At 41.8% G+C, this 16,063-nt stretch overlaps 1 pseudogene; it reads left to right on the forward strand.

Annotated features, from left to right (window-relative positions):
• The first annotated feature begins 1,450 nt into the window (after nt 1-1,450).
• Nucleotides 1,451-1,568, forward strand: LOC134948580 (5S ribosomal RNA; annotated as a pseudogene).
• Nucleotides 1,569-16,063: the final 14,495 nt, after the last annotated feature.

Genomic DNA, 16,063 nt, shown 5'->3' on the forward strand with positions numbered 1-16,063 from the left:
TGAGTAAAATACCAAACTTCTTAGCAAATTTACTTGGCGCAGTCGCAGTGCGAACATTGCGCATGCGCAATTAGCGGAAAATCGCTGTGATGTCACTTCCGGTGTTCCGTACTTCTGGTCGGCGGACCGCGGACACCGGCGTCTCACTGCTGGGCTCACCCTTCACCACGGACACTTAGGAGCGGCTTCCAGTGACCCAGGGGGGTATCCCACCCCTCCACCTACTAGTGGGTTACAGGACTTTCCTGACTCTCCATCGGACGCAATATCTCTGGTAAACTCCACCCTTTTTTTGCTCAAGTTACTCACTCTTTTATCAACCATTGAGTGATCATATATATATATATATATATATATATATATATATACTTTGATTAGTGAAGCAATCCAAGAGTGACATATATATTTTTAACCAGGGATATATGGTAACAATGGGAATATACCAGATTTACCAGCAAGCTGCACCTATGTCCAGGACTCATTATTAATTTATATACTCATACCCATTTACTACCAATATATGGTTCTTTAAAGGTTCAGTCCTGTTTTTTTGGTTCTTGTGATTCCTACAAGAACAGTGGTTACATATTTCTCTTTGATAGTGACTTTTTTGACACACTGCAATATCTGGAACCGAACCTCCACCACCATACCCCCCCCCCCCTCTCTTTTTTGCTGACTGTATTGAGCAGTCGGGAATCTATTACGTGATTAATTACACATTATTTCTCTAAGTATTTGGATCAAATACGTGACTCATCACATTTGATTATCTGAATATTTATCCATATAGAAACAGTTCTAGTAACATTCCAATTTACATGAAATTTCTGGAACTCCCTCTCATTCTGTTTACACAATCTGGGTGGCTCTGCAATGCATTATGTAAACAGAGCACCATTTTGCTACAAGACAGGACAGTAGAAGTGTTCCTCTACCTTTCTTCGGTCTCAGTGTCGTTTCTCACCACCCTCTCATTTTTTCATTCGATGCCCAGGCAGATGATCAAAAAGCAGAAGTGGTGTAAAACCTAAACCTGATTCTCTGTCTCTTTCCTATACCCATTCTCCTATACTCAAATTTCTTCACAATAGTGTCACACTATCATCCACTCAGTACTCCTCTTAAAATCTGGGGAGTCCACACATACACCTCAGATCAGATTCAATCAGCCCCCAGCCGATTTTTGTTTCCCCATTGACCTCTAATAGCCACAGGTGCTATTTATTCATCCAAGGTCAATAATACAGAAGAGGCCCAACCTCATCTTATTTCTTTGAAGTTCAGCCCAGGGGGCCGGTGAAGCACCTGTTTTTGGAGACCATCAGCGAATATCAGGTACCGCCAGTATCTCGATTCAGGAGCATCCAGTAATCTCATCAAAAAAACGTTGGGATTTCTCACAGAGCCTTAATACATGGTTCCAGGTGTCATCAGGTGGGATATACCTACCTGCGGTCAAACCACACTGAGTATGCCCAACCTCGTCTGATCTTGGAAGCCAAGCACTGTGGGCCAGGTCAGTACCTGGTTGGGAGACCACCAGAGAATACTTGGTACTGCAGGTATTTATATCCAAATCCAGGACATAGGACCTAGAACCAAAGTATTATTTTCAATCCAAATTTTGGAATTTCACATACTATCAACTTTCAGGGTGGAGCCCGGTATATTAGATTGATTAATACCCTTTCCTTCCGCCATATTTCATTTTCTATTATAGTTATATTTCATTTTGTTACAAATTCGGAAGAAGACAATATATATTTTCTCTAAACATCAGAGACACATACATAATTTCGCCCAAAGAGCCATCATGTCAAACTTGTATCACCAAATTTGATGTCTATTTGGATAGACAAACTTTATGATAATTGTTGCTATTATTATTATTATTATTATTTTTTCTTTTGCCTCAGAGCCATTTTTTTAAGAGGGTTACTAATAAAAGTTACATTTTAAGCATTACAAGATCACATAATTTTCAATAAAAGTGTGCCCCAGAAGATACACATAGTCTTTCTTTTTTTCTTTTTGGCTCCTGTACTATACAAGAACCATACACTTTTCTTTGACTAGATATCTGACTTCAAAGCAGTGGTCTCCATCCGAGACTGTTAATTGATCTTCCCAGCCAGATATCTTGGGTTCTGTCTGACTTAGAGTTTTTATGAGGGTATATTACAAAAGCTGGGACACTCCCCTCTTGGTGGACACTGGCAGCTTGTCTCTCTTATGCCCAGAACCAGACATATCAGCCTTCCAGCTGCTGGTCCCTGTCCCATCTCCACGCGCCTGTTATGCAGTTTTATATTTTAGTCTGTAGATTGCTCTTGCCCCTGAACTTTGATCTCCAAGTCCCATGTACCTCCTGAAAGATGAGACTCTCTAGTTTTTATCCCAAAGCTAAGAAATCAATTTCCATGATCTGTAGATATCTGCAGTCAATCAATCTGCCCTCTCACCAGAAAATTATGACTATTAAGCCCACTCCACTATCCATCCGTTCCCTGCGTATTAAACACCCCCTATCACCCTGGAAGTAATGTACCGAGTCCTCTTTATTCAGACCAATTCCCTCTTCTACAGTTTAGTATTCTCCTTCCTGCCCCATCTCCCACCATCTGTGCAGTAATGGAGTAATTAGCAAAAATTACAGCTCCAGGTCCTACATGCTGAGCAGAAGATAGAACACTCCCTACTGCATGTGGGACATCAAAGCTGCCACTGATAGCACCCCCTACCCCTACCGATTGGAGGATGTGTATGGTCCCCAGTGCATTGCTTTGCCCAGGGGCCTACACTGCTGTAAAGATGGCCCTGATGGTGCCCACAGTGAAAAGGTGCCCACCATAAAATAATAAATAAAAACATGTTGCAGAACCTCTACAGAAGCAGAGAATTTGTTGGCCACAGGAGGGGAGGGGGGCAGCCCAAGGAGCCTCTCATTAGCAAGTTCCCCTGCATGTTAACTTTCTTGATGATCAGCTTCTTCTTCATGTTGGCTGCTCCTGGTTGAGTGCTGGGGAACTTACTGGATAGGTCACCTGACACTGCATCAAGCCACACCACCCTCAGTGAGGCAGATCTCCTTGTGTTTTTTTTTAAGTATCATTGGTCACAATGTGTCCCTATCCCCAACTCCAGGCAGTTTCTGACTATTACAGATGGGAGGTTGAGCTCATAGCTGCCTCACCTCTGGACTCTCCCTGACAGTCCTTATATTGTATTATGCTAATCATTTTTATATTCAAAATTCTGGTGTATGAAAGGTGACAATCCCCTGCTGACCATGGCTGCACATTACTGGTTTGTAGTAATCAATAGTTTAATGTCCCTACTTGATTAATAACATACTAGAATGTCAAGTGAATAATTAGAAAACAAAGGGCCTGATTCTGATATATACAGTATATTGCACAGCTGTTGGGAAGTGACTGTGAAGCAACGTACAACTAACATGTTAATGCTGCAGAAGGCATCTGTAGGAAAAAGATACCTCCAACCTTTATCGCAGATCCAAGTGTTGTGGCCGAAGACGCAGCATTGGTTTACCAATGTGATAATCGATTGCGACGGTCGCAGTCCTCAGCTATCTGAGTTAGCTGAAGGTCACTTAAATTGGCTATTGGAACTTCTCTGTCAAGTCCATGAACTATGTGTCTAGGTTCAGCACACCTACAAAACAGGCTCGACATGCCCCTGTTTTGTAGAATGGGTCCCGCCTCTGTCCCTGCTCCATCCCCCTAAAATGCTTCAGCGTGGGACTCATGCTGTGACTAAGGAGGGACTGCGAGCACTCACGCAGGACTTGTTCTGCACATGTGCAGAACAAATCCTGCACATGCTCAGTTCCTCCACCATTAGGTTAATACATAAACCATTGGCTTTATGAACAAACCTGAATAAGACCCACAGTTTGTTGTATCAATTTTTATTGGCAATATACAATGTTATTGTATATATACAATGTTATTGTAAGATACAATGTTATTATTATTATTATTATTATTATTTTCAGCATTTTTATTATTTATTACTACTATTGTTTTTGAAGTAACACCATAAGAAAAATATTAGACTTGAATGTAAGCTACAGTGCCTTATTATGACAGAAATATTCAATTGTCATTTAATGAGAGTATGAATTATTTTACTCATATAATAAATTTGGAGAATTAAAGGCAAAAGGATGTACATAGTACACAGAATAAAATTATATTGATATTGTTACAATAATAAATGGAAACCAGTTAAACTTCATCTAAGGAGACACATTAGAAAGGGTCAAAAAACATTTGTTTTTCCCTGGAGGGTTCCTAGATGTGGCTAGGAGATTCCAAAGATTTTTTTTAAGTTTCCTCATGAACAATACAAAAATAGAGCATGACTCCTACCTTTATCCTTAAGTACTTAGTTAATCTTGTTATTTATCAAAGTTGGCCTGTGTTGACCCTTGAGGATTTGATTCTGTATTTACTGACATTCCTTATTCTGGAAAGTATTATGTTAGGGACAAAACACCCTTTTTTGGTGTGTATTTACTATTTGTCTGCGTGTGCATGTGCATGCCTGTACATACAGGGGCCAAACAATATCCTAGCAAAGTACATCTACAGTCAAAATGCAAAAAAGGATGATAAACACATCACTGTACTCGCTTTGTTGTCATATGCAAATCATCAGATCCATGGTTTCCTGTCTTTGCAAAGGAAGACTCTGTGAAATACTACAGATAACATTCCATTAGAAGAGTAAACAAACAAACTGCCAGGAAGGCTATCTAATGTGGCAACAAAGAAATAGCTAAGAAGCAACCTCTGAGTAAATTTATTTTCCCATTATACCCTAGTAGCCATTGAGTTTGTACTTTAGAGACAGCTTGTTTCATTCCTTAAAATCCACTCTCCAGGAATTAATGCATCTTAGAGGTCAAAATAAGGTTCCAGGATTCATTCCCTTGAAACATCTACTGGTCCAATTAAATGCTTTCCATTGTTCATTATTTCCTGATTTGTTTTCTATAAAGATATTGATAAAAAAAACGGTAATTTACCCACTTAACTGGCTAATATTTGTCCCAAAAACTGCACAAAAATTTTCATTTTTTAAGATTGAATTAGGATAATAACATTTACTTGAAACATATCCAACACAATTTTAGCGGTTACAACTGTTTACCAACATCGGTTGTACTTCACTTGCTGGAATAGCAGTCCATCGCTGAGCGGGAACATTGTGACCATCAGAAACCTACATTTTTCCAGTGGCTGTCTCTTGTGCTGTGGGGGGTGCTTGGAGCAAGGTAAAGGGGACTTTATGAAATATTTCTAGTAGCTGCTAATATCTGCAGCTGCCGGTTGGGGGGTGCTAGCGGGCTGCCAATCATCAGTGATCAGCTACACAGCAGGCACTGGGGGGAGGGAACCAGGAAGCAGAGGTGCCAGGAGGTCCCTCTGTGAGCAGCAGCTGCTGGAATCCTGCTTGCTGACTGGTCGCATCTGGGGCCTACTTCAGATGTGGTCACAAAGCAGCTATTGCACACAAATCCGCTGATGTTTTCTTACTGGGCATGCTTATGAGCCACAGTGGGCATGTGCAATGTTTAAATGCGGTGGCAGTCACAAACAAAGGATTAGTCACAAAGTGAGTGACAGGAAGACAGCATTTGGGGTATGGTAATGGGATAAATACATACATGTCATGGCTGTTCAGACGGCATTTTCTGGGCGTGCATAAAGTCTTCATTTGCCTCATTACCTTAATCCATTGATTGGAGTCCCACAGTATGTACAATTCATGTATCAATTGATTTCAATCGACTTCAAAATATAAATGTCCCACTGTCAGTTCATTTTCAGTCAAGAAGAACATCAAGAAGATCAAAGAACATTCAAAGCAAATACAAGAAAACATAACTGAATGGCACTACATTTCAAGATTTCAAAGATTTCAAAGATTTTAATAAGCCCTGAATCCTAACAGAGAAATTAGAGTTTTTTTGAAGAACACTCTGTCACGTGGATACTAGAGTTAAACTCTATATTTGTAAGCTGAATCCCAATAGCAGAGAGTCAAAGTTAAATGGCATCAACAGGGAGCATCCAGATGATATATAGATCATGTCAGATATCAGTAGGCTTCCTGTAACCACCTGCCAGATGGCTTATGGGTAACCAACTCTGGGCTTTTTAGATAAGAGATAAGTGTTCAGCCAAGTTGGTGACACCTAATACTAGGAGATTACATATAGTTCGAGGCTGGCCATGGACATCCAGTACTATTAAAGGCTCAGGCAACAAGCAGGTTAGAGGCAATCTAGGTCAGGCAACAGGTATCCAACACGTGATGGCAAAGACAATAATAGGTAAGGGAGAATCCAAATCAGGAAACAGGTATCCGACAAATGTGGTCACAGGCAATAACAGGTCCAGGACAATCTGGTTCTGGCAACAGCTATCCAACCAGTGATGGCACACCCAGTAACCGGTAAGGGATAATCTCAGTCTGGAAACAGGTATTCAACAAGTAATGCACTTAAACACAAGGATTTGAGTTAGGGATTAAGGTGTCTGTAAGGAGAGAAATCACCTTATACATGGTGTCAGATTAAGTCTCCTTAAAAGGCTGATGTAGGAAGGATTCCACGCAGGATCTGTTTATGACATACGTAGTGAGTGCTGTTGGTGATCAACTCTGTTGTTCACAGACAATACACACTGCCATAACAGCAGTGGACAGAAGCCTGGATGTGCCCATTGAGTTGACTGTTGAAAAGGCAGTAAAACATAGTAATCTATATATAAAAATGCGAAAGCCCTCACTCACTCACTCACTCACTCACTCACTTACTCACTCACTGACTCATCAATAATTCTCGATATGTTAGGAAGCTGAAATTTAACATAGGTATTCTTGAGTTGGGAAATAATTATGATTTTAATAAACCTTCCCCTAAGGGGATGAAAAGTGGGTTGACATAATGACATCATTACCGATATGTGGCTTGCGTTGCGTGAAAGATAATGCCAAAATGGCCAATCGAATCAAAATGTGGACTGTGCCTCCAGTGGGTAGAATTGAATAAACTACAAAAATGGCCCTGTCACTTTTTACAGTATCTCCCACTCACTGACTGACTGACTGACTCATAACTAATTCCTTTACTTCCCAATATGTTAGGAAGATTAATTCTAATATAGGTATTTTGCAAGTAGGAAATAGGAAAACTACATAACTAGAATTTTAATAAACCTCCCCTAAGGGGATGAAAAGGGTGTTGACATAATGACATCATTTTTTTATTATTATTATTAACAGTTATTTATATAGTGCACACATATTCCGCAGCGCTTTACAGAGAATATTTGGCCATTTGCATCAGTCCCTGCCCCTGCATTATTGATGCGTGTCTTGCATTGTGGGAACGATAACGCCCAAATGGACAATCGGATCAAAATTTGGATTGCACCTCCAGTGTAGAGTTTAATAAACAACAAAAATGGTCCTGTAACTTTTTACCGTATCTGCTACTGGTGCTCCTCATGTAACGCCAAGAACAATGGATTAATATTTACTTACATTAAGATATCTCAAATTTACAGCTGTATAGATTTACCATATTTTTAACACTTATTTATATTTATAACAGTGAAAACCATAAACTCCTGTACGAAGAATGGGTAGAACAGCTAGTATTGTACAAGCCTGTCGTTATAGTCATTCACTCTGCAGGTAAAAAATGAAAGAGTAGTTGCTGTAAATGTTTGTAACCCGAAACTGTAGACAGATTGTGGAAGATCCTCTGGCCTACTAATTGTAAAATATCAATTCTGTTCAAGATAGTCTCTGCTACAGTATATGTCTACAGCTACTGCAGTGTCAACGGTCCAGTAGGATAGGAAACCACAGCTCTGGCAAATGATTCTTCTTGGAGTTTGCTCAAAATATAGCAACTGTGAGATAGGTGAATGACCTGGCAGTTAAACAGGTCTGAACACAATGATGAGTGGTCTGGGGAAGCATTCTCTTCAGGGAGCATTGTTGGGTACAGGGTAAACAGGAATGGAGGAAGCCAAATGGAAGTGATTATGGTGTAGGGTGAACGGGACTGGAGTGAGTGAAGGTAAGTGGAGTGTTGTGCTAGAAGGTAGTCTTCACTGTTGAAGATGAGTGAGGTGAGTGGGGGAAAAGTGTTGCAGGATGAGCAGGTCTGGAAAGAAGTGGGATGCAGGGTGAGCGGGACCTGAGAGAGCAGAGCAAAGATGAGTAGGGTTCAGTGCTGTAGGGTGAGCAGAACTAGAGGGTGCAGAGGTGATTGGGGCCTGATGCTGGAGAGTGAGGGGACTGAAGGGAGCATAGAGGGACTGAAGGGAGCATAGAGAGACAGAGTTGGGTGCATAATAACAGGACTTGAGAGAGCAGAGAAGAGGTGAGTACGTCTAGTGATGCAAGCTCAGCAAGACTGGAAGGAGCAGAGCAGAGTTGGGTGAGCGAGAAGGGTTTCTAGGTAGCAGAGCAGTGGTGAGTACGGTGTAGTAAAGCAATACAGTTTGTGGGACTGGAGGGAGCAGATAGTGTTTTTAACATAAAACAGGCAACAGTATGTATTTTCAATGCTCGCAACCAAAGAAATGACAAATCGCAAATACTAATAAATATGTATAAAACAAATGAACAGCTATGATAATCAGGGGTTTTTGTGGATATATATGAGTACTGTGAACCCTCATTAGATGCAATATGACCTGCAAAATTGTTCTGTGTCCTCAGAACATGAATGCATTCATTTTGTTGTGCTTCTTAATGATAAATAAATGCATTAATGTTTTACATTATCCAATGCCTGGCCAACCTGTGGCTCTCCAACTATTGTGAAACTACACATCCCAGCATACCCTGTCACAGTTTTAGCATTTCTTTATAGCATGCTTTAGGACATGCTGGGACAGAGATACAATATTTGATAGGCAATAGACATTTCAATCAGTAACTGCTTCCCAAGTTTTGTGAGTACCTTGCAAATTGTAAATGTCAAACTGTGAAGAAGCTGGTAATGAAAACACAATGGTAAGTTTGTGTTCCCTTTTTCTAAGAAACACACATGAGGCAATGCAAGCCTTTGTGCACCGATGTAATCCTTAGAGCTACTTTAAATGGTTAAGGTGCAAGTTTACAAGTCTATTAGGACCCATGCATTTCTGATCCTTATTCTAATACAACTACTGAAACATGTGCTAAAATTACCACTTCACAGATGACGTACTTTCATGGCTGTACAAATTTTATGTTTATGTTTCTATGTTAATGTTACAAAGTATGCCCCAGGGACTCTTTAAATAACGCATCGTCATTATACAGATATTGCCCTTGGCAGGGGCATGAATATCAGTAGCTGGTCCCCTAAATCTTTTTTTTTGTGTGTGTCTGAGGCCCAGCAAAGAGTTACTACTTACCACTCCCTGCACTGCTCTTCTAAGAATGGTTGTAAACCACCATCGGCTTTTGATTCCATCATAATGGAAACTAAAGGCCAGTACTCACTGGCCGATGTGGGAGAGATGTGTGCTGAGCGAACCGCTCAGCACACTTCTCTCCCATCGCTCAGCACAGCGCAATGTGTGCTGAGCGAGCGGGGGGAGACGGGGGGGGGGGGGGCGCTCATTTCACCCAGCGGGTGAAATGAGCGACCTGCTAGATTGGCCAATCTAGCACCAGCGATGCGCAAGGCTATGCTTCGCTATCGCTGTGGGGCATACACACGGAGCAATCATGCTTAAAATCTAAGCAATCTAGTCCCCTTAAGCCAAACTGACTCAACTTTGCTAGCTTTGTTCCCTGCGCATACTCAAAAGAGGACAATGGGGGCCTATGGAGTAGATAATCACCTTCCCTTCTTCCCTACTGGACTACATAGCAGACATGGCAATATCTGTAATTATTTCAGTGTTTAATTTAGAGATGTGCGGCTCCGTTCCCCAGAAATCCGAATCCAACCCAAATGTTTGTGGATTTGAACCAAACCAAAACCCTATTCAATCTTCTGAGGAGATCCGATCCAAACCGAGTCCCTAATCGGATCTTCCCACGTTTCAGAATTCACATTTTATATACAAATTTGGGGTTTTGGATTGCAAGGATTACATGATTTTAGCTGTTTGTATCGATTTTTAGCAATGATTATACATTTTTTTATCAATTTTTAATCGAGCCAAAAATGAATCTGAACCAAAACACTTGAGGGTGGTTTTGCCAAAACCAAAACACGATGATGAATTAGAACCAAAACCAAAACGTGGGGGTCCGTGCACATCTCTAGTTTAATCCCATTTACATCTCTGACCTTATCTCCCTTTACTCTCCCACCCGTCCTCTTTGCTCTGCTACTGCACACCGACTATCCTGTCTTCTGATTACTTCCTCCCACTCCTATCTCCAATATTTTTCACGTGCTGCTCCCTTTCTCTGGAATTCTTTACCTCTCCCCCTCAGACTCTCCACCTCCCTAAAGAACTTCAAACTGGCTCTTAACACCCACTTCTTTACCAAACCCAGCCAAGTCTCATCCTAACCCTCTGTCCCATGCTCGGTCTACCCCATCTGTGTCACCACTGTCTGTCTACCCCTCTCCTTAGAATGTAAGCTCTCATGAGTAGGGCCCTCTGCCCTCATGTGCTTATCCTTTTCTTACTTTAATAATCCTCAACTGCCCAAATCCTGCAGTTTTTAGGCCACCTTGAAACTTATCTCTATGTTGTCTACTGGTGTGGTTATGCTTAGTTACCCTGTACTTGTCCTATACTGTCTTCAACTGTAAGTCACTGTTTTCCTGTTTTGATTATGTGCATATGTACTCTGTAATTGGGCGCTGCGGAACCCTTGTGGCGCTATACAAATAAGGGATAATAATAATAATAATAATAATAATAATTGTGTGCTGTATTAACAAGTTCTACTGTAGGTTAAAAAGTTCTGCTACAGTATGTGCGGATTTGTCTATACTGATTCCATAAGGAAGAGACCTTGCTTACGCGTAAGAACTCACTATTTGCTGTATATTGATTAACTATTTGTTGTTAAATGCAGGCTTTTCTATTTTTCTATCTACTTTTCATATTTATAATACTCTCTAGCTTCTGAATTTTGTCATTTTTCCCTTACACTGTCCCTTTGTGTATTGACCACCATTATTGAGGTCATGATGGGCTGGACTAATAACTTAGCATATTTTTCTTCTGTCAATATTCGTGCTCTAAAAGGGGGGTACACACAGGGGGAAATGTGTGCTGAGCGATCTATCACACAATGCTCAGCATACATCTCTCCCCCCGCTCAGCACACAGCGCAATGTGTGCTGAGCAGTGTGGGGGGACGGGGGACGGGAGGCATGCTCACGTCACTCAGCGGCCAATCTAGAACCGGCGATAGCGACACGCGGGGCCACACATCGTTATCGCTATGGGCATACACGCGGAGAGATCCATGCTTAATTTCTAGTCAGATTGCTTAGAAATTAAGCATACATCTCTGTGTGTGAACCCCCCTTAACTCCTCCACTCAAAATCCCAATCTTTTCTAGTTATTATTTGACCTCAATGGGTCCACGCTCCTATTCTTCTTCTTCTTATTATAGTTATTATTTTGTTCTAGGGCTTACTACAGCCATAAGTTTCTTACATGCAGATTGATGTTACATAATGACTGTTACATAAAATGTAAATTAATACATACATACATACAGAAATAGCAAACATTAAACTAAATTAAACACTCCATGGCTTCATTTATGCAAAATGCATTGACACTTTCTAGTTCTTTCTGCTTATCTCTCTGCCCAGGTTTTCATTCCCTCGTTCCCTGGAGCAAGCTCTCACTTCAGGGCTGCTATAAAACAATTAGAATAAAAGACCACCTTGTTGTTTACTTTACATTATATAGCTGTGAGAAATAAAATTGTCAGTGAGAAATAACATACAGTTCATAAGACAAGACATAATGTATATTTAAAAAGGGATGAATGACTGATGGTATAATGACCATGAGTCTTAGGGATCTCAGAACATTATACTAGAACTATTTGGGGGCAAGAGTATCACTAAGGGGTCCCAGTCTTGTTAAATATCCTATTTCTGATTCCCATTTAAAAATGATGCCTTGTTAATGATGATGGAGGACATTTAAATGTTCCAAAGGACTTTAAACCCCTAGGATTATGGCAGATTGTGCACTTTGTGCAGTAATGTTTAAATTAGATTGCAGATTAGGTTATTAGTGTCAGGCTGTTAGGGGTTAACTTGTAATGCCTTATTTTGCATAGTTTTAGTTAGGAGAGGGTTATAGGGACAGGAACTTTTTTGTTACTTATGGTTTTGTTGAGCAGTGATCTGCCTCTTCTGTTTAAAATCTTTTTCCTCCCACCCCCTTTTCCTTTGTTGTTTGTCAACCCATTTTTGGATGTGATAGAATGACAGCTCAATAGCCAATACACTGAGTAGTCTGCCTTCCCTACTGGGGTCTGCGGCATCCAGTTTTCTAACTGGGCCTTTTAGTGTATTGGTATGAGATTTCTAGATCTTGGGCCTAATTCAGATCTGATCACAGCAGCAAATTTGTTAGCAAATGGGCAAAACCATGTGCACTGCAAGGGGGGCAGATATAACATGCGCAGAGAGAGATAAGGGGGGTACTCACGGAGAGATTCATGCTTAAAATCTAAGCAATCGGACTAGATTGCTTAGATTTTAAGCACAGATCACTCGTGTGTACCCCCCACAGCGATAGCGATGCGCGGCCGCGCACATCGCTATCGCGGATGCTAAAGCAGCCAGTATTTACACGGCACAGAAACAACATTCCCCGCCCAAATCTAACTCTCTCTGCACATGTTATATCTGCCCCCCCAGCAGTGCACATGGGGGGTAATTCAGAGTTGATCGCAGCAGCAAATTTGTTAGCAGTTGGGCAAAACCATGTGCACTGCAGGGGGGGGGGAGATATAACATTTGCAGAGAGAGTTAGATTTGGGTGGGTTATTTTATTTCTGTGCAGGGTAAATACTGGCTGCTTTATTTTTACACTGCAAATTAGATTGCAGATTGAACACACCACACCCAAATCTAACTCTCTCTGCACATGTTATATCTGCCTCCCCTGCAGTGCACATGGTTTTGCCCAATTGCTAACAGAATTCCTGCTGCGATCAACTTGGAATTACCCCCCATGTGCACTGCAGGTGTTGCAAATATAACATTTGCAGAGAGAGTTAGATTTGGGTGGTTTATTTTGTTTTTGTCCAGGGTAAATAATGGCTTGTTTGAACACACCCCACCCAAATCTAACTCTCTCTGCACATATATCTGCCCCCCCCCCCCCCTGCAGTGCACATGGTTTTGCCGAACTGATAGCAAATTTGCTGCTGCGATCAACTCTGAATTAGGCCATGGGGGGTCATTCCGACCTTATCGCACGCTGGCTATTTTTTTGCAAAGCTGCAATCAGGTCAAAACTCGGCAACACTGCGCATGCGTATGCTTCGCATTGCGCAGGCGCGTCATACAGGAACAAAGCGGACAGGTGCTGGGCGATGGATTTTACGAAGAATCCATTCACACAGCCATTCGTAAGAAGATTGACAGGAAGAAGGCGTTTATGGGTGTCAACTGACTGTTTTCAGGGAGTGGTTGGAAAAACGCAGGCGTGTCCAAGCATTTGCAGGGCGGGTGTCTGACGTCAATTCTGGGACCGGACAGGCTGAAGTGATCGCAGCGGCTGAGTAAGTTCAGACCTACTCAGAAACTGCACAAAACTTTTTTGTACCGCTCGGCTGCACAAGCTATCGCACACTTGCAAAGCGAAAATACACTCCCCCATAGGCGGCGACTATTTGATTGCAGCGCTGCAAGAAATAGCTAGCGAGCGATTAACTCGGAATGACCCCCATGGTTTGGCCCATTTGCTAACAAATTTGCTGCTGCGATCAGATCTCAATTAGGCCCTTTATTCCTGCAGATGCAAAGGAAATTGACCCTGCAGGGTATTGTAGTCATCTTTGCTATAAGGTGTGTGATCACTGATTAGCTGGCATTCTTATTGGCACTTTCATATACTATTGTTGTCAGTGAGTTTATTTTAGATAAGTGGTTGTTAAGAGCATTTTTAAGATCTGCCAATAGGGCGTTTAATACAGGATTAGTAGTCCAAGTGGTCAGAAAGACTGTCAATCATTTGCAGACTTGTATTTTATTGCAAGTTGTCCTGCTCAGACAACATATGCTTCTGATTCATTAATTTACTGTAAATTAATTGTTTTTATTATTTATCATCCCTAACCAGAGGCAGAACTACCATTGGTGCAGCAGGTGCATTACACCGGGCCCCCTGAAGACTAAGGGGCCCACTGCTGCCAAGACCAGCAATGAGTCATCCCCTGCCAAATCCACCTCACCCCACCCCCCCCCCGCAGACCATTTAGAGCAGTGATGGCTAACCTTGACACTCCAGCTGTTGTTGAACTACACATCCCAGCATGCTCTGCATCAGTTTTAGCATGGCCAAATAGCAAAACTGTAGCAAGGCCTACTGGAATGTGTAATTCAACAACAGCTGGAGTGTCAAGGTTAGCCATCACTGATTTAGAGCAATGTCAGATGAATTGCCCAGTGCAGAGAGCATGGTGGGCCCCACTGCCTGAGGGACTTGCCCCTTACCTTAGGGAGGCAGGGCCGACCTTGTGTGTGCCAGTCTGATAGAGGAGCCCTGCCGCCTACCAGCGTTGATGATCACAGCCACTTACCACCTATAATTAACAGTCAACTGTACATTATTTCACTGCTGTCTGTGAGTTACTGCTGTCTGTGAGTTAAAGTTAAGGGGGGTACACATGGAGAGATCCGTACTTAATTTACTTAATTTCTAATCAATCGGACTAAATTGCTTAGAAATTAAGCACTGATCTCTCCGTGTGTATGCCCCATAGCGATAGCGATGCGCGGTTCCGCACGTCGCTATCGCCAGTACTTGATTGTGCCTGCATGCAGGCACAATCTAGTGTCATTGCTCATTTCACCACTGGGTGAAATGGGCATCCCCCCCCCCCCCCACATAGCGCTGTGTGCTGAGTGGGGGAGAAATGTGTGCTGAGCGTTCATGCTAGATCACTCAGCACACATCTCTGGGAGAACTCTCCCTGTCTGTATGCAGATTTAGACTCTGACAGTGCCAGACAGGCAGAGGCCACTGTGTTCCTGCTCCCACCAAGGTACATGCCCCCTGTTCTCTGCACTGTGCAGGACATTGTGCTTGTACCCCTGTCACCCACTGCTTCTGCTTGTGACCCTCTGCCTCCCCCTGCCTTCCACTCTCTCCCTCTGCCTCTCCCTGTCACTCATTGCTATGTGGCCTATTGTGAATTTGGGTTGAGGTGGAGGAGGGGGGTCCAAGTTATATTTTTGCACCTGGGCCCACCACTCACAAGTTCCGCTACTGTCCCTAGCTTATGCCATTCCACATAAATTGTTTTTCTCTCAGCAACCAAAATAATTTACATTGATTCAACATTAAAGTACTGTATGTGGTCAGCCATGATATCATACTGCATGGCTTATACAATGGCAATACCAGTCACCCTACATTAAAAAATATTTTGACACTTGTTTCATCTTTATTTTTGTTTTTCTGCCAATTTCTTTTCATTTATTTTTTTCACATAGTATAAAATAACATAATAGATCCAAAGACATATGTTTGAAAATGCATTCCTGAATTTTTGTAGTTCTTTCACGTAACTATGAATGGAATACAATATTTGTAGGCAAACAAAACATATTTTTGGGATTATGCCATTATGATGTGTAGCAAATAATGTGCTTTTTTGTCTTGATGTAACTACTTCTTGTTTCAACTGATGCCATATTTTTCCTGGAAGTCTTGCAGTTTCCTGTACAACATAGCAGAATTTATGTTATAACCACAGACTTTATGGGAAATGCCCATCCTAGCTGACCCTACAGTTTTTATTACTTACAGTATGTTGTATATAAAATTAGATACATACAAGCAGTCATGA

This window comes from Pseudophryne corroboree, chromosome 1 (genome assembly GCF_028390025.1).
Source record: "Pseudophryne corroboree isolate aPseCor3 chromosome 1, aPseCor3.hap2, whole genome shotgun sequence".
Taxonomy (NCBI): Eukaryota; Metazoa; Chordata; class Amphibia; order Anura; family Myobatrachidae; genus Pseudophryne; species Pseudophryne corroboree.